This window comes from Hyla sarda, chromosome 11, assembly GCF_029499605.1.
Source record: "Hyla sarda isolate aHylSar1 chromosome 11, aHylSar1.hap1, whole genome shotgun sequence".
NCBI lineage: Eukaryota > Metazoa > Chordata > Amphibia > Anura > Hylidae > Hyla > Hyla sarda.
Window position 1 is genome coordinate 90793680 of NC_079199.1, and position 19237 is coordinate 90812916.

At 44.3% G+C, this 19237-nt stretch overlaps 1 protein-coding gene across 1 annotated transcript in view; it reads left to right on the forward strand.

Moving 5' to 3' along the window:
• The window catches only part of LOC130295552 (receptor-interacting serine/threonine-protein kinase 4-like), a 34554-nt gene extending 23273 nt beyond the window's left edge, over positions 1–11281 (forward strand). Inside the window, exon 12 of the transcript XR_008848905.1 lies at positions 10570–11281. The gene's annotated coding sequence lies outside the window, so the exon portion shown is untranslated. The remainder of the gene's footprint in view (positions 1–10569) is intronic.
• Positions 11282–19237: the final 7956 nt, after the last annotated feature.

Here is a 19237-nt window from a genome sequence, read left to right on the forward strand (position 1 = left end):
TTGTAAATAATTTTACCAATTCATTCTTTTGTTCTGTTAACCCCAGGTGTACTCCATTTAAAGAGGTACTCCAGTGGAAAACATATTTTTTTTTTTTTAAATCAACTGGTGCCAGAAAGTTAAACAGATTTGTAAATTACTTCTATAAAAAATGTTTACCCTTACAGTACTTTTTAGCGGCTGTATGCTACAGAGGAAATTCTTTTCTTTTTGAATTTCTTTTTTGTCTTGTCCACAGTGCTCTCTGCTGACACCTCTGTCCGTGTCAGGAACTGTCCAGATCAGGAGAAAATCCCCATTGCAAACCTATGCTGCTCTGGACAGTTCCTGACAAGGACAGAGGTGTCAGCAGAGAGCACTGTGGACAAGACAAAAAAGAAATTCAAAAAGAAAAGAATTTACTCTGTAGCATACAGCTGCTAAAACGTACTGGAAGGGTAAAGATTTTTTAATAGAAGTCATTTACAAATTGTTTAACTTTCTGGCACCAGTTGATTAAAAAAAAAAAATTTCTCCAGAGTACCCCTTTAAGTACTACACTACTTTGAAGAGGTGAGCCAGTGCAAAACCGAGCAGGATAGGTTTGCTATGGGGATTTGTTCCTAACCCTGGCAGAGGTGTCAGCAGAGAACCCTATGGTCGGACAGAAAAGAAAGTTAAAGGGGTTCTCCGGTGCTTACACATCTTTTCCCCTATCCAAAGGATAGGGGATAAGATGCCTGATCGCGGGAGTCCTGCCACTGGGGACCCCCGGCATCATGCACGCAGCTCCCCGTTTGTAATCAGTCCCCGGAGCGTGTTCGCTCCGGGTCTAATTACCGGCGACCACAGGGCGGGCGGCGTGTGACGTCATGCCTCCGCCCCTGTGTGACGTCACGCCCTCTCCCGTAGGCTTGCATTGAGGGGCAGAGCCACAGGGGGGCGGAGGCGTGACGTCACACGGGGGCGGAGGCGTGACGTCACAGGGGGGCGGAGGCATGACGTCACACGCCGCCGGCCCGGTGGTCGTTGGTAATCAGACCCGGAGCGAACACGCTCCGTGGACTGATTACTAACCAGGTGCCGCGTGCAAGTTCACGGGGGTCCCCAGTGGCGGGACTCCCGCGATCAGGCATCTTATCCCCTATCCTTTGGATAGGGGAAAAGATGTGTAAGCACCGGAGAACCCCTTTAAAAAGAAAAGAACATCCTGTGGAGCATACTGCAGCTGATAAGTACTGGAAGGATTAAGATTTTTATATAGAAGAAATTTATAAATCTGTGTAACTTTCTGGCACCAGTTGATTTAAAAAAATGTTTTTCACCTGAGTACCCCTTTAATGATGTGCACTCCCCTCCTCAGTCTGTATGCATTAGGTGCCTATTCTACCCCTTGTAATGGTTTTAAAAAATTTAACTTTTGGTTTTCATGAAGGAACATTTACCTAGAAGGCAATTCTTTTATCTGTTTATATATTGTTAGTATTTAAAAAACACATACTTACCTACCTCACTCCCTGAGGAATTACCCTGTGAAGTTTTCCATCCCCAATGAATGCTCTGGCAGCCACTTCCGGGATGGACTCGTCTCGACAGCAATGGCCTGCTGGGGCACAACTACAGCGAGCGGATTGGCTGAGCTGAGTCGGCGCGAATGCGCTGTGTACTCGCATGTCGCGACAGCTCTTGGCCTAGCTCATGGAGCAGGGGGTGCGGCCGCGATGTGTGCGAGTACACCGCGCATGCGTGGCGACTCGCACATCGCTTCAGTGTGTCTGCTCGTAGCAGTGTATTGCTGCTCAGGGCAGGCACATCTAAAGGCACAATGTAGTGGTCCTTCAGCGGCGGATCCGCAGCGCAAAATACACTGTGGATCCGCTTGTCTGAACGTACCCTTACAGTGTGTCACCCCAGTAGTAATGAGATTACATGATGAAGAGGTTTGTTACAGTGTGTCACCCCAGTAGTAATGAGATTACATGAGGAGGAGGTTTGTTGCAGTGTGTCACCCCAGTAGTAAGGAGATTACATAAGGAGGTTTGTTACAGTGTGTCACCCCGGTAGTAAGGAGAATACATGGGGAGGAGGTTTGTTACAGTGTGTCACCCCAGTAGTAAGGTAATTACATGATAAGGGGGTTTATTGCAGTGTGTCACCCTAGCAGTAAGGAGAATACATGGGAGGAGGTTTGTTACAGTGTGTCACCCCAGTAGTAAGAATATAACATGAGGAGGAGGTTTGTTACAGTGTGTCACCCTAGTAGTAAGGAGAATACATGGGGAGGAGGTTTGTTACAGTGTGTCACTCCAGTAGTAATGTAATTACATGATGAGGGGGTTTGTTGCAGTGTGTCACCCTAGCAGTAAGGGGAATACATGGGGAGGTGGTTTGTTACAGTGTGTCACCCCAGTAGTAAGAAGATTACATGAGGAGTAGGTTTGTTACAGTGTGTCACCCCAGTATTAAGGTGATTACATGAGCAGGAGGCTTGTTACAGTGTGTCACCCCAGTAGTAAGGAGATTACATGAGCAGAAGGCTTGTTACAGTGTGTCACCCCAGTAGTAAGGAGATTACATGATGAGGAGGTTTGTTACAGTGTGTCACCCCAGTAGTAAGGAGATTACATGAGTCTGGGTCTGATTACCGACGACCACAGGGCCGGTGGCGTGTGACGTCACGCCTCCGCCCCCGTGTGACGTCATGCTCCGCCCCTCAATGCAAGCCTACGGGCGGGGGCGTGATAGCTGTCATGCCCCCTCCCATAAGCTTGCATTGAGGGGCGGAGCATGATGTCACACGGGATAGGGGATAGGGGATAAGATGTGTAAGCACCGGAGAACCCCTTTAAAAGGACAAGAGAGGCCTGTAATTTTCATCATCAGTATATCTCAACTATGAGAGATATAATGAGAAAAAAAAATCCATAAAATCACATTGCCTGATTTTTTTATAATTTATTTGCTAATTATGGAGGAAAATAAGTATTTGGTCAATAACAAAAGTTCATATCAATACTTTGTTATATACCCTTTGTTGGCAATGACAGAGGTCAAATGTTTTCTGTTTTCACAAGGTTTCACAGTTACTCCTCCTGAGGATGGTGCTGATGCACTGAAACTAGTAGAGGATGGCAAGTCATGGTTTTTAAATAAGCACATATTAAGTCCAGTATAAGGGTACTGCAGACCCCCAGTGATATATCATGTGTGGGTTTATCCCATAATACATTTCTACGTCTGGAACAGTATCAATCAAATAATTACAGTATCAATCAAATAAAAGTTACATTTTATAAAAAATAAAAAACATGGGGGGCTTTCCTTAAAGGGATCTTGTGCCCCAGGCTTTGGCCCTAGGTTGTTGTATCTTCACAAGGTTTTCACACACTGCTGCTGATATTTTGGCCCATTCCTCCATGTAGATCTTTTCTAGAGCATCGGTGATGTTTTGGGGCTGTCGCTGGGCAACACGGACTTTCAACTCCCTCCAAAGATTTTCTATGGGGTTGAGATCTGGAGACTGGCTAGGCCACTTCAGGACCTTGAAATGCATCTTACGAAGCCACTCCTTCATTGCCCAGGCAGTGTGTTTGGGATCATTGTCATGCTGAAAGACCCAGCCACATTTCATCTTCAATGCCCTTGCCCAAAGCATGATGTTTCCACCCCCATGCGTCACAGTAGGTATGGTGTTCTTTGGATGCAACTCAGCATTCTTTCACCTCCAAACATGACGAATTGAGTTTTTAACAAAAAGTTGTACTTTGGTTTCATCTGACCATATGACATTCTCCCAATACTCTTCTGGATCATCCAAATGCTCTCTAGCAAACTTCAGACGGGCCTTGACATGTACTGGCTTAAGCAGGGGGACACGTCTGCCACTGCATGATTTGAGTCCCTGGCAGCGTAGTGTGTTACTTTGTTACTTTGGTCCCAGATCTCTGCAGGTCATTCACTAGGTCCCCCGTATTGTTCAGGGATTTTGCTCACCGTTCTTGTGATCATATTGACACCACAGGGTGAGATCTTGTATGGAGCCCCAGACCAAGGGAGATTATCACTGGTTGCCAATGAGTTTCCATGGCAGCTGGTGCTCTTAAACAAATAAAAAATATCTTATACATATTTGTTGTTTCCATGACCATAGTGACCTGAACTATAATGGCAGTATTTTATTAACTGGTGTCCCAAAAAAACAAAATGATCAAAAGTTGCCTGAAAATGATACCAATTTTTCTGCAAAAAAATAAATAAATAAATAAAAAAAGTTAAGAAATCCCCCCTAGCTTCATCAAGAAAAAAATGTGACAACACAATCTTTTGTTTTTCATATTAGAATATGTTTCAATTTCTATTATGCCAATCTAATAATTTAAGACACAAAAAATAAAGACAAAATCACAAAAAAAAAGTCATCAATACGTTACATGAAACTCAAATTAGTGCCATGAAAGAGAACAAATTGTACTGCAAAACAAAATACCCATATGGCTATGTCATTAACAAAGAAAAAATACAGCTCTTATAAGGTGCCAAAATAAAAAAATAACTGTTTGGTCACTATGGGGTTTAAGTATTTATACAAACAATGTTAAAATGTTAGCATAAAGAAGTTGTTTTTTAGCTTCATCATGATTAACTAATAAATAAGTAAAAAGAAAGAAACTAGTACTGTAAGGGTATGTTCACACTACCCATTTGTAGTTGAATCTCCACTCGCGGAGATTCAGCCTGGCAGCCAGCGGCGGCGGTAGGGCCGCGCAGCACTGCTCCGTCACCTTTGACAGCTATGCAGTGCTTGCGGACTTCCGTGCAAAGAATGAACATATTCTTTCTTTGCGCAGAACAATTTTAGCGTCTGAATTGTCCGCCGCTGAAATTCCGCAGTGTGTATGGGTCTCGCAGAAGACCCATTCACACAGATGCTAACGTTCACTGTACGGAATTTCACTTGCGGAATTCCGCTCACGGAATTCCGTGGAAATTCCGCAGTGTGAACATACCCTAACGGAGCTGGATGTGGATCCACTGACCTGTGAGGCAGATGACTTGGGCCGTAATGGGGAGCAGAGTCTAAGGTGCCACTGGTCTTCACCAGAGCCCGCCGCAAGGCAGTATGGGCTTGCTGCGGTAGGTGGCACCCAGGTCGCTACCCCCGATATGAGTCGACCACACAGGTAGCTGCCACCAGGAGAAAAGTTGAGAGGAGGACATCTTTTCTTGTCCACTTGAGACCTAATACGAGATGTGGCATGCATAAGTGAGCAATGTGTCATTTGCCAGATGGTAGAAAAATTCTGCACTTGCTCATCAACCGCAGAAACTCCAGAGGAAGAAGACAAAGGAAGAGGAGGACGAGGATTAAGTCCATAAACCACAAAGAAAGGCGAAGTCCCAGTGCATTCAGAATCTGGATTCAGAAGTCCCAGTAGATTCAGAACTCTGCCCAAGAAAGCAACTCGACCCAGCCATTTTGACAAGTAGAGGAGAAATGACGAAGATAGTCTCCTAATACCTGATTCACTCTCTCGACCTGTTCTTGGATTGAGGGTGATAGGCAGAGGAAAAATCCAGCTTAACTTGGAGACGTGAACAGAGGGCCTGCCAGGACTTGGAGATGAACTGGACTCCACGGTCGGATACAATATGAGAAGGCAGTCCATGTAGGCGGAAGATGTGGCAAAGGAAAAGCTTAGCAAGCTGTTGAGCAGAAGGAAGTCCAGGCAGTGGCATGAAATGAGACATTTTAGAAAAATGGTCTACTACCACCCAGATGACCGTATTGCCGCTGGAGGACGGAAGGTCATTAATGAAGTCCATAGCAATATCGGTCCAGGGAAGCTCTGGGACCGGCAAAGGCTGTAGAAGACCTGCTAGTTTAGGACAAACAATCTTGTCCCAGGCACAGACCGAACAGGAAGGGACAAAATCAACGACATCCTGTTTTAAACTAGGCCACCAATAGTGTCTGGAGATGAGCTGCAAGGACTTACGAATTCCAGAATGACCGACCAGGAGAGAGGAATGACCCCACTTCAAGACTTGGAGTCTTAAACAGGGAGATACGTAAGACTTTCCAGGAGGCAGGTGCTGGAGTCTTGCTGGTGCTACAGAGATGAGATGCTCAAGAGGAATAATATGCTGAGGAAGAGTTTCCCGGTCATGAGCGTCAGAAGACCTGGAGAGAGCATCCGCTCGTAGATTCTTTTCTGCTGGATGAAAGAGAATGTAAAAGTCAAATCTGGAGAAGAACAGAGACCATCGAGCCTGCCGTGGGTTGAGTCTTTGGGCTGTCTGTTGATAGAGCAAATTCTTATGATGAGAATATATAGGGATCGGATGTACAGAGCCCTCCAAGAGATGATGCCATTCTTCCAGAGCCAGTTTTATGGCCAAGAGTTCATGATCTCCAATAGTATAATTTTTCTCCGCCAGAGAGAAGGTCTTTGAGAAAAATTCACAGGTTACAATTTTTCCCTTAGAAGACTTTTGCATTAACAGAGCACCAGCACCGACTGAAGAAGCATCCACCTCCAAAAGAAATGATTTGCCGAGGTCAAAACCGGAGCTGTAGCAAAGGTGGACTTTAACTGTTTGAAGGCCTTTTCTGTCTCTGGAGTCCAGACCTTGGGATTAGAAGTCTTCTTCGTAAGAGACACAATGGGCGCTACTAAGGTGGTGTAATAAGGAATAAATTGCCGATAGTAGTTGGCAAACCCAAGGAAGTGCTGGATTGCTCTTAAGCCAGAAGGTCGAGGCCCGTCCAATACAGTGGACAACTTGTTAGGGTCCATTTGAAGACCTTGACTGGTAATGATGTAACCCAGAAATGGAAGACTGGTCTTTTCAAAAATACATTTCTCAAGTTTAGCGTAGAGATGGTTGTCACAGAAGCGTTGTAAAACCTGGCTGAAATGTGAACGATGTGTCTGAACATTGGGCGAGTAGATGAAAATATCGTCCAAATCGACCACGACACAGGAGTATAAGAGGTCACGAAAAATATCATTAACAAACTCCTGGAAGATTGCTGGAGCATTACAGAGTCCGAACGGCATCACAAGGTACTCAAAATGTCCATCACTGTTAAACACAGTCTTCCATTCGTCACCCTATATGCGAATCAAGTTATAGGCTCCTGGAAGGTCAAGTTTGGAGAAAATCCTCATTTCACGTAGACGAGCAAATATTTCCGAGATTAACGGGAGAGAATAGCGGTTTTGGACGGTAATTTTATTCGAGCCGCGATAATCAATGCAGAGTCGCAGAGAACCGCCTTTCTTTTCTACAATGAAAAAAACGGCACCGGCAGGGGAGGAAGATTTCCTGATAAAGCCCTTTTGTAGATCCTCTTGAATGTACTCTGACAGGGCCTGAGTTTCAGGGTTGGACAACGGGTAAATTCTGCCCGGGAAAGTGTGGTCCCAGGCAATAAGTCTATAGGGCAATCATAGGGATGATGAGGTGGTAAGACTTCAGCTTTTTTCTTACTGAAGACGTCAGCAAAATCCAGAAGAAACCATGGTAAACCGGGCAAAGGAGTAGAAGGAGACACCAATTTAATCGGACGTGTTTGAAACGGTTGTTGTTGCAGTAAGGTCCCCAACGGAGTACTTCTCCAGTTTTCCAATCTAGCTGCGGAGCATGGAGTTGCTGCCCTGGAAGGCCTAGGAGAAAAGCGGAGGTACAATGAGGAAGTACATAAAAGGACAAGTTCTCCTTATGCGAGACTCCAACCTGCATAGACAACAGTTCAGTGCGAAATTGCACACTACAGTCCAGATCTTCTCCGTTAACCGTAGAGATGTACAAAAGCTTCAAGAGGCGAGAAACTGGCAGAAGATACATTTGTACCAAGGAAGCATTAATAAAATTTCCCGCGGAACCAGAGTCCAGGAAGGCAAGAAGGGAAATACTCTCCTTGGGGGGAAGAGAAAGCTGGACCGTGAAATTCAAGCATGGAGAGGAAGTATTCACACCAAGGGAAGCCTCTCCCACAAAGCCTAGGTGTGAGCGTTTCCCTGTGACTGAGGACGCACAGGACAGTCTCTGAGGAAATTATATGCACTGGCGCAGTACAGGCAAAGATTCTTAGCTCATCGACGAGTTCTTTCCTGCAGAGTAAGGCGAGACCGATCCACTTGCATAGCCTCCACTGCGGAGAAGTTTGCAGTGGTTGCTGGAAGACTGGTGCCAGACGAGGAAATCGCTGAGGTCGTGCAGATGCCCTTTCGTGACTTGTTCCTCACATTGTTCAGAGAAACGAATATCAATCCGAGAGGCCAGTTAAATGGGGTCACTCAGAGTGGATGGCAACTCCCTGGCAGCAAGGACATCTTTAATATGGCCAGAAAGTCCTCTTTTCCAAGATAGCTCCGATGCAGGGGTACGAAAATGGATGGCATACTCGCCCACAGAGGAGCTGCCCTGGGAAAGACTCAGCAAGGCCGTCTCATCGAAAGAAGCTTGTGCAAGTTCTTCAAAAACACCTCGGAATTCTGTCAAAAACGCTTGGAGACTAGCTGTGAGTTGTCACGATTCGGCTGGCTGGAGGTGGATCCTCTGTGCCAGAGAGGGATTGGCGTGGACCGTGTCGGTGGACCGGTTCTAAGTTGCTACTGGTATTCACCAGAGCCCGCCGCAAAGCGGGATGGTCTTGCAGCGGCGGTAGCAACCAGGTCGTATCCACCGGCAACGGCTCAACCTCTCTGACTGCTGAGATAAGCGCGGTACAAGGGAGCAGACAAGAGCAAGGTCGGACGTAGCAGAAGGTCAGGGCAGGCAGCAAGGATCGTAGTCAGGGGCAACGGCAGGAGGTCTGGAACACAGGCTAGGAACACACAAGGAAACGCTTTCACTGGCACAATGGCAACAAGATCCGGCAAGGGAGTGCAGGGGAAGTGAGGTATAAGTAGGGAGTGCACAGGTGAAGATACTGATTAGGCCTGCTGCGCCAATCAGTGGCGCAGTGGCCCTTTAAATCGCAGAGACCCGGCGCGCGCGCGCCCTAAGGAGCGGGGCCGCACGCCGGGACAACACAGACGGAGAACGGGTCAGGTACGGGAGCCGGGATGCGCATCGCGAGCGGGCGCGTCCCGCGTCGCGAATCGCATCCCGGCTGGGAATAATATCGCAGCGCACCCGGTCAGGAGGTCTGAACGGGGCGCTGCGAATGAGAGGACGCTGCGAGCGCTCCGGGGAGGAGCGGGGACCCGGAGCGCTCGGCGTAACATGAGTGGATCACTGCGATCCCATAATGGGGTTGCCCAGGCCAGAGCCCTTCCAGTTAAGAGACTGGTGACAAAGGCCACCTTCGCTCATTCTGTAGGGAACTGTTCAGCCATTAGCTCGATGTGCATGGAGCACTGTGTCGCAAAACCACAGCAAGACTTAGGATCCCCTCATACTGAGTTTGGACCCTGTGGCGACTGCAGGAGTGGGAGGCATCACCGGAGCAGAAGAAGGCTGTGGTTGCTGCGGTTGTTGCTGGACTGAAAGCAACTGCTGCATCATGGCGGACAATTGGTTTAACTGTTGCGCCTGCTGCACCAACTGCTGCGACTAGAGAGCCACAATGGAAGCAAGATCTGGATTCTCGGGCAGAGGTAACCCAGCGGGATCCATGGCCGGATCTTGCTGTAACGGAGCTGGATGTGGATCCACTGACCTGTGAGGCAGATGACTTGGGCCATATCAGGGAGCGGAGTCTAAGGTGCCTGTGGTCTTCATCAGAGCCGCCGCAAGCAGGATGGGCTTGTTGCGGCAGGCGGCACCCAGGTCGCTACCCCCGGTATGACTCGACCACTCAGGTAGCTGGGCTAAATGAGGTACAGTAGGATGAGGCAGAGGGATAATTGGACTTAGCAGAAGGTTAGAGCAGGCGGCAAGGTGGCAAAGTCAAGAAACGGAGCGGAATGGTCTAATACATGGGCAAACAACAGACGTGGGAACGCTTAATCTCAGGCTATGGGGCACTGAAGATCTGGCAGGGAAGAGGGGGCAGAGCAGCCTTAAATAAACTAACAGGAGGACCAAGCACCAATTAGTGTTACACTGGCCCTTTAAATCTGAGGCAGCCGGCGCGCGCGCCCTGGGAGGTGGGGCGCGCGCCGGGACCCAGAGACAGAAGCAGGTAATGCGGGCACGTCCCACAATGCTCACCGTGACAAGTGCATCATATGGGGTGCATGCATATTATTATTACTATTTTATTAATATTATTATTACATAAAAAATTTATTATTATTATTACTACTATTATTGTTAGTATTAGTATTATTATTATAAATAAAAGTAGTAGTAGTAGTAGTAATATTACATTTACTTTATTATTATTATTAGTAGTAGTAGCAATAGTAGTATTACATTTGCTTTATTATTATTATTATTATTATTATTATTAGTAGTAGTAGTAGTAGTAGTAGTAGTATTTAAATGAATAATATTATACTCATATACTTATTTTTTTGCATATTATAATTATTACAATTTTATATATATGTTTAGATTATTTTTTGAACACAAAAGGTATCATATACATTTTGCCTACTAGTAACCTGTACTAACTAGATTTCTGTATCTTTCTAGGATGAAGGTGACACCATCTCTGTGCATGAATTACATTTCCTTAAGTTTCTAGAGTCTTCTCTCCAGCTAAGTTTAAATGTAAACCTTTTTCTGACTTGTTTATGAGCCAACCTTCTCCTATCATTAAATATAATAAATAATTTCTACTTTGCTTCCATAGCCCGGGAGGTTTCATAATAGGAGGAAGGAATATTATTTCAGTCATAGTGAATGGGGAGTAGGAGAGACACTAAGGGACAGCATGTAACACCCACAGGAGAAATAACTATAAGGCATAAACACTAGACAAACGTCACCTGTCTCTCTAGAATTTATTCTTATTTTTATTCTAATTAATGGGAGGAAGCACATAGAGTTCTGAACACCTGCGATCTGGGCCCCAGGAGTCAGGGGACAAGTGTTGTACAATATGCAATTAAACTATAGTAAAAGCAAGTAGAGACAATCCCAAAGTGCTTCTAACAAGGTAACCAGCAGTCTCCTAGGTCCTATCCGGAGTCTATACACATAGTCCTATGCTAACCTCTCTACCGGGACATGAAAACCATGTGACAATTGCCATCAACTGCTGAGTTATTTTAATTATTCTGTTAATCCTTAGTGTGCCAGTAGGATAAAACGACTGTATCTTTCTACCAAGTGTTACATGACATGAACATGTATTTGGTTTTTATTTGTATTATTTTTTATTATTAATAATAAGAAGAACATATAATGTTTGACAATTAGAAATGAAAATTAGCATAATAGCATAATAAATGAGCATAATAAAAACACTGAAATAAAAAAAATATATAAAATATTAAATCTACTACTACTTATAATAATAATACTTTTTATTAATATTATTATTATTATCAATATTATTATTATTACTACACAAATTACATATTCTTTATACTTTTAAAGTTACAGGTTGCAGGATGTACCAAGTGTCATGATCTGTTTTTAGCAGAAATACGGACAAAAAGGTGGAGACAGTTTTAGCTGGGGCCCAACTCTTTATGTGCCCCATAGCAGCTTCAGTGGCGGCTGTCATGGTACCCTTGCCCTAATTTTTTTTTGTTTGTTTTTTTAAATATTTTTAAAATTTATAAAACAAAAACACAAAAGCACATAAAAAAACAAGGCCAAAGAAGCCATTGGACAGAATATATAGCAATATAAGTCCTGACTGTACAAAGTAAACTATATGTTGTCCTGTACTAGCCTGGGGTCCCTCCTGTCCATTATATAAGCAGCACCCCTTAGACCACCTTTTTGTCCGTGTTTCCACTATTATTCATCTGCTCCATCCAGCAGCTACCATAGGCATCACCACCCCTATACTTGCAACATAGTTGCACATAATGGTGTGACAACTCATCAGGTCAGTATATCACTTTGGTGTGGTGGAGGGTACACACCAATTGATATACTATACCAAGGAGCACCCCCTATTTTTCTTTTTCTATGATTTGTTTTTGTAGCTGCCGTTCCTACTTCATATAATAGTATTGATCATTAAATATTATGGAGAGCACACTTGGTCTTCTTGTTCTCCATCAGCTTTTTTTTCATTATAGGTGAGGTACGGTGTATTTCCATTTATTAGGTTAGTGTTTGTTAAAAAAAATATTATGGCCTGTTGGCCTGTTGTGAAACTAATTATTTTTAGTTCATCATTGGTAGACAGTTCAATTGTACTACCTGAGAACAAATAAGCAGTCATTGGTAGATGCCAAGTGTAAGGCTTCATTCTCCATGTTATAGAGAGAGTGCACATTGTGGGGGATATCTGAAATGCCTTAAAGGGGTACTTCAGAGAACTGAAGTTATTAGACTTTATCCCCTATCCACATGATAGGGCATACGTGTTTGATCCCAGGGGGTCCGACCACTGGGGCCCCCTGTGATCTCCTGTATGGAGCCTGTCCTACTTACTTTTCCTCAGCCTGCTCCGGTACCCACTTTCCATACTGAAGATCAGGAAGGGCTCTAGTTGTTGGATCCCCGCATTCAGTTCAGTTCCCTGGACTACTCCTTTAAAAATTAAGGGCATATTATTAATTGTTATGTTGGCAGGACTTATATTGCTGTATATTCTGTCCAATAGCTTCTCTGGCCTTGTTTCTTAATGTGCTTTTGTGTTTTTGTTTTATAAATTAAAAAATATAAAAAAATACATATATATATATATATATATATATATATATATTTTTTTTTTTTATTAGGGCATGGGTCCCATGGCAGCAGCCCCTGCAGCTGCTATGGGATGCATAAAGAGTTGGGGTCCCAGCTGAACCTGTCTCCATCTACTTTCTCTAAGGGCGATATGAACCAACTTGAAAGCCACTTGGCACCTGTTTCTTGTACAAGATTAGAAGTGGACACTGGGACCTCCTGCTTTGTGATTTCTTTGATGAAACAGAAGATAGCAATGTAAAGTGGGGGTTTTCATATTCTTCCTAATGCACCAAATTTTCCTTTTTCTGTATCAGGCAGGCATTCAAAAAAGTGCTATTCAGCCTATGTCAATGTAACAATTTTTCAGTGTGCAAGCTCACGAGACCAAGAATAAGCCTAGGCTGTTCAGGCACAAATGTAGGAGCTATTCAGTCAATGATCTCCTGCACTTCTGTCTGGGCTCCCCATGAAGGTGTGGTTTTTTACCTGTATATACTATTGGACACAGAAAAAAAATCAGCTGCCGAAGGAAGAACTATTTGGATTGGCCATATATGAGGACAGACAATTATTTGGGCCCTATCAAAAGTCTCACTCCTTGTCATGAACCAAGAAGCACAGAGCAGCAACAACAGATGTTGAGGAGGAGGACCTGCACCATATATATGAGACCAGCACTAAGATATGCCCATATACCAGCTTTGTCAAGCACCTGGCCAAGCACAAACTACTGTGCAAAATGGTGTTCCAGTTCCAAAATGGTGTTTAAGTGGTTTCCCTCTGTAACAAGGCCAAAGTCCCATGGTACAAGAAAAAGCCCTGCTGGCCATGTAGATGCTCTCAAAGGTTGCCGAGTCTTCCAAGATCTATACCAACTACTACATTGGTACATGTACAGCATATCCAGCTTCCCCTACCCCCTACCTCTTACCCCATGGGGAATGTGAATGGTACAAGGCAGAGGTTAGCACAAGTAACTGGAAACACATCCTGCCAAAGCCCAGTGACAGGGCCTACCTAAGACATGATTTGCCCACCAATGGTTCACAAGAAATCTCCAGCCCATCCCCTCAAGAAACTGTGGAGCCCATAGACTGTGTCCTGCACAAATCCATAAAGAATAATCCTCAGCATCCCTGTCCATAGGACATAAGTCACAATGCTGGCAACCTCCTATCCCCCTAGCTGTTTTCTGCTTTGTACAGGTAACTTATTAATTCCTTTTATAGGTAAACCAGTAGTATTTAGAAAGGGGTTGGTAAGCTGGGGCAAAGAGTAGCTTGTTCATTTGGGGAGAGGTGGTGGACTAGAGGCTCAGAGACGTAACACAGGGCCTGAGGAGAAGCTGTACAGAGGTTCAGCTGGTGTATTTGGTGTTTCTGCAGTATCTCTGAAGAGTAGGGCCTGGTTGAGATATCACAAGGTACAAACGATGAGATACTGGGTGACCACTTGGTAGCCTCGAGGTAAGTCTGACCGTGGAAGAAGGTGGCTCGTGCTCTGTGTAGGCCGTTGCCAAAGTGTTATTGGCTGTGTGTATTGTCAGTATGGTTGGGGTTAACTCTGTGAGAGTCTGCTGTAGGTGTCGAGAATAATATTAGCATGCAGCAAACCAATGAGGGGCTAGAGTATGGTGTGCTCCAACCTGGGGAAGCTAAAGTTGAGGTGTTCCAGCGGAGGTCTGGTTGCCCTAGAGGCCTGAACTGTGGATTGGTTGGTCAGACATGAAGTATGGCTGGTTGCCTCGTCTGAAGTGCAGCATTCTGGTTCAGTGAAATGTAGCAGATTGGGTGGGATAATTAGTTGAAGACCTAAATGGAGAGTGGATTCTAGATGGAGACATGGAGAGTGAAGTAGAAGGAACAGTTTGAAGGAAACAAAAATAGAGAAAAAGAAACACAGCCGCACATCCACAATTTGAATTTTGATCTACTTGCTTCTCAGCATAAATTCAAACACTAACAGATTGTTAGTATACATTGTGATAAAAAGTACAAGCCCACTCACGAAGTCAAGGCCACCTATTAAGAGTGGGTCCCTAACCCAACATTGGCGTAGCGCCGAGTGGCCACCACACCGCAACACCATGCACACAGGGGGAGCAACCCAGTGGCCAGGCAGCCCCACTGCTGCCCGACCAAGCCCCTGGCTCCGGGCCACACCCCCCCCACAGACAAAGCATCACAGTAACAATGACCGCAGCAGTGCAACCACACCAATGTGAATACTTACCAAGTGCTCTCTGCCAGAGGGCTGGGAGAATGCTAGGAGGAAACCCATATGCAGTCTCCTGCTAATTAAAAACGCCTGGGCCGAATGGGAGGAGCAGAGTGCTGGCTATGAAAGAGGGGACAGACTACAATTGTAAATGGTGGATGTGCACATCCGACCAAGGTCACTTTAAGCATTAATAACTCTGGGATGTTTTTACTTATGAATTTGATTCTGAGATTGTTTTTTCATGACACATTCAAAAGTTTCATGAAAAATTAACTTTAAATCTCTCTGCTTGTAAGGAAAGTAGACATACCAAATAAATTATGTTTGCATCATTTCTCACAAAATTTTCAAAATCAGAATTTTTCAGTGACCAGTTCAGTTTTGAAGTGGATTTGAGGGGCCTTCATATTAGAAATACCCCATAAATGACTCCATTATAAAAAAATTCACCCCTCAAGGTGTTTAGGTGTTTCACAGGAATAGCAGCAAAGTGGAGGAGAAAATTCAAAATCTTCATTTTTTACACTCGCATGTTCTTGTAGACCCAGTTTTTGATTTTTTTTTACAAGGGATAAAAGGAGAAAAAGCCCCCCCCCCCCCCCCCAAAAAAAAAAAAAAAAAGAATTGCAACCCAATTTTTCTTGAGTAAGCAAATACCTCATATGTGGATGTAAAGTGCTCTGTGGGTGCAGTAGAGGGCTCAGAAGGGAAGGAGTGACAATGGGATTTTGGAGAGTTAGTTTTGCTGAAATGGTTTTTGGGGGGCATGTCACATTTAGGAACCCCCTATGGTGCCAGAACAGCAAAAAAAAAAAAAAAAAATGGCATACTATTTTGGAAACTACACCCCTCAAGGAACGTAACAAGGGGTACAGTGAGCCTTAGCACCCCACAGGTGTTTTTGTCACTAAAATGCAGTTTTTTCCCAAATTTACCATTTTTTACAAGAGGTTCTAGCAGAAAATGCCCCCTAAAATTTGTAACCCCATTTATTCTGAGTATGGAAATACCCCATGTGTGGACATCAAGTGCCCTGCGGGCGCACTACAATGCTCACAACCGAAGCAAATTTTGCTGAAATTGTTTTCTGGGGGCATGTCACATTTAGGAAGCCCCTATGGTGCCAGAACAGCAAAAAAAAAATGGCATACTATTTTGGAAACTATACCCCTCAAGGAACATAACAAGGGGTACAGTGAGCCTCTACACCCACCAAGTGTTTGACAAATTTCCGCTAAAGTTGGACGTGAAAATGAAAAATTAGATTTTTTTCACTAAAATGCTGGTGTTACCCCAAATTTTTCATTTTCCCAAGGAGTAATAGGAGAAAAAGCTTCCCAAAATATGTAATACCATGTCTTCTGAGTATGGAGATACCCCATATGTGGATGTAAAGTGCTCTGTGGGCGAACTACAATGCTCAGAAGAGAAGGAGCTCCATTGAGCTTTTGGAGAGAGAATTTGTTTGCAACGGACGTTGGGGGCGTTTGCAAAGTTGGGGGCGTTTACAAAGCCCCATGGTGGAAGAACAGTGGACTCCCCCATGTGACCCCATTTTGGAAACTACACCCCTCACAGAATTTAATAAGGGGTGCAATGAGCATTTACACCCCACTGGTGTTTGGCAGATCTTTGGAACAGTGGGTGCGGAAATCACGGACTACTGTTCCAAAAATCTGTCAAAGCTCACTGTACCCCTTATTACATTACGTGAGGGGTGTAGTTTCCAAAATGGGGTCACATGTGGGTATTTATTGCTTTGCGTTTATGTCAGATCCGCTCAAATGTACATGGTGCGCTCTCACTCCTGAGCCTTGTTGTGCCCCGCACTCAGAACAAATTGTGTTACAAATTGTGTGTGGGGGGGGGGGGGCTTTTTTTTTCTTTTACCTCTTGTGAAGATGAAAAGTATGGGGCAACACCAGCATGTTAGTGTAAAAAAAAAAATATATATATTTACAATAGCATGCTGTTGTAGACTCCAACTTTACCTTTTCATAAGGGGTAAAAGGAGAAAAAGCCCATAGAGAAGTGGGAGAGTGGGACATCATTGGATGACAGTGGGAGCAGTGAGGGAGGTAAGTATGAGCTCTTTTATTGTTTTATTGCACTGGGAGACAATTAGGAAACTTTTAAAACCACTTTAAAGCTTTGTAGATTTCTAAATGTAAATCCATTGATCTGTCTCAAAAAATAGACTTTGGGTCAGACAGGCAGGTTGGCAGCAGCAGGTTTACCTGTTGTCTATTAGAAAACTACTTCTATGTGAAAATCATATCGCCTGACTCCCGGGCAGGTGAATTCTTCAGGCATTTTGCCCTGCTTAGTGCAATCAGAGCCAGGGCGGGCGCCACTGGCCTAGAGCAACCTGGGAACCAGGACTCACATCCCGGATGCCCTGAGCAAGCGCCGCTTTAACCCCTTTCTGCCCAGGATGTATACATACGTCCCAGTTACTGAAAGGTTTGTGCAACTGGACGTATGCATACATCCAAGGAATCTTTTGCACAGTACAATGTGTTGCGGAACCCAGCTGTGATTGTCCTACTGCAGCCACTGAGACCAGGATTGCGCTGGTCAGTCCTGATCATGGCATCTATGGGATTGATAGGGGGAGGGGGCGATGTGATCCCCGGGACCCGTTGGTTGCCATGGCAGCAGGTGGCCATCAGATGTACTGCAGTATAGCAGTAGAGCATAACAGGTAAAAAGTATAAACATAAAAGGTTTTCAATAAATAAAGTGTAAAAACAATAAAATAAATAGCCCATATTATCCCAATTGTCCCAATAAAGCCGTGTATTATTACCCCAAAAAACAACCTATGCTTAACAAATCCAGATAGTAAAAGCAGCACTCCAAAGTTTCAAAAAATTTTGTTTTTATTCACCCATCAAGGTGCAGAGTGCACTTTGCACCTTGATGGGTGGATAAAAACACAATTTTTTGAAACTTTGGAGTGCTGCTTTTACTATCTGGATTTGTGATGTACGGTTTGGAGTCAGAACCTGAAGAGCAGAGCACCCACCTGTGACTTAAAGGGGTTATCCAGTAAAAAAAAAAAAAAACATTTTTATATATATCAACTGGCTCCAGAAAGTTAAACAGATTTGTAAATTACTTCTATTAAAAAAATCTTAATCCTTTCAGTACTTATGAGCTGCTGAAGTTTAGTTGTTATTTTCTGTCTAAGTGCTCTCTGATGACACCTGTCTTGGGAACTATCCAGGGTAGAAGCAAATCCCCATAGCAAACCTCTTCTACTCTGTGCAGTTCCTGAGACAAGCAGAGATGTCAGCAGAGAGCACTGTTGTCAGACAGAAGAGAACAACTCAACTTCAGCAGCTGATAATTATTGGAAGGATTAAGATTTTTTTAAAAGAAGTAATTTACAAATCTAAAAAGAAAAAAGGGGTGTATGTGCAGCTCACAATAATAGTACACACTGAGGTCAAGCTAGGGCATGCAACTATACCCTAATTGCAAAAAAAAGGAAAAGCCAATAGTAAAAATTGCCCGGACCTTCTAAGTGAGTAAATAATGGTCATAGTTATGACTACTGAGGAAAGGGTTACATTAAATAACCCTGAAACGCGTCTAGTCCACTTGGGCATGATCACTGGCATATCAATTTTATAAATTGTGCATATCCACCAAGGCTGGTTTATCGCCTTCAAACTACTAAGACCATCAGGACATCCAGTCCGACATCAGTCCGGTCCACTATTGCCAACTACCTCTAGTGCAACGAACCCGGCTCCAGCAGCAGCTGACGTCACACGCCGGCAACACGAGGTGAGCTCCTCGTATCCAGTGTATGGCCCTGATTCCATCTAGCCAGCGGTGAGGACTTACCATCTCTAGCGCCTGCCAGCGCCAACGTCCTCCCGGCGATCTGCGATCACCGGCGCCTGCCAGCGCCAACCGCCACCGCTCTCACCAGGACATTACTGGACTCTACTAATACCATCTGGAACGTTGCACAGAGGACGCAGTGTACCGGCACCATCTACACACTGTGAAAACAGCGCCTCTAACCCAGGTTGCCACCAAAAGGATCGGTAACACTCATTTGAAACTGTCATAAATTGTTGAACTATTATAAGGATACATTATATTCTAAAGAAGGAAAAGAGGGAAACAATTATACAGGCACCCTCAGCTACATTTCACATATTGCGCAGTGGGTGCCTAGATATCAGCGGTTAAATACCAGCTGCACTCACTATATGCCAATGATAATATTATTATGCCATTAACATTATTTTAATTTTGGTACTAT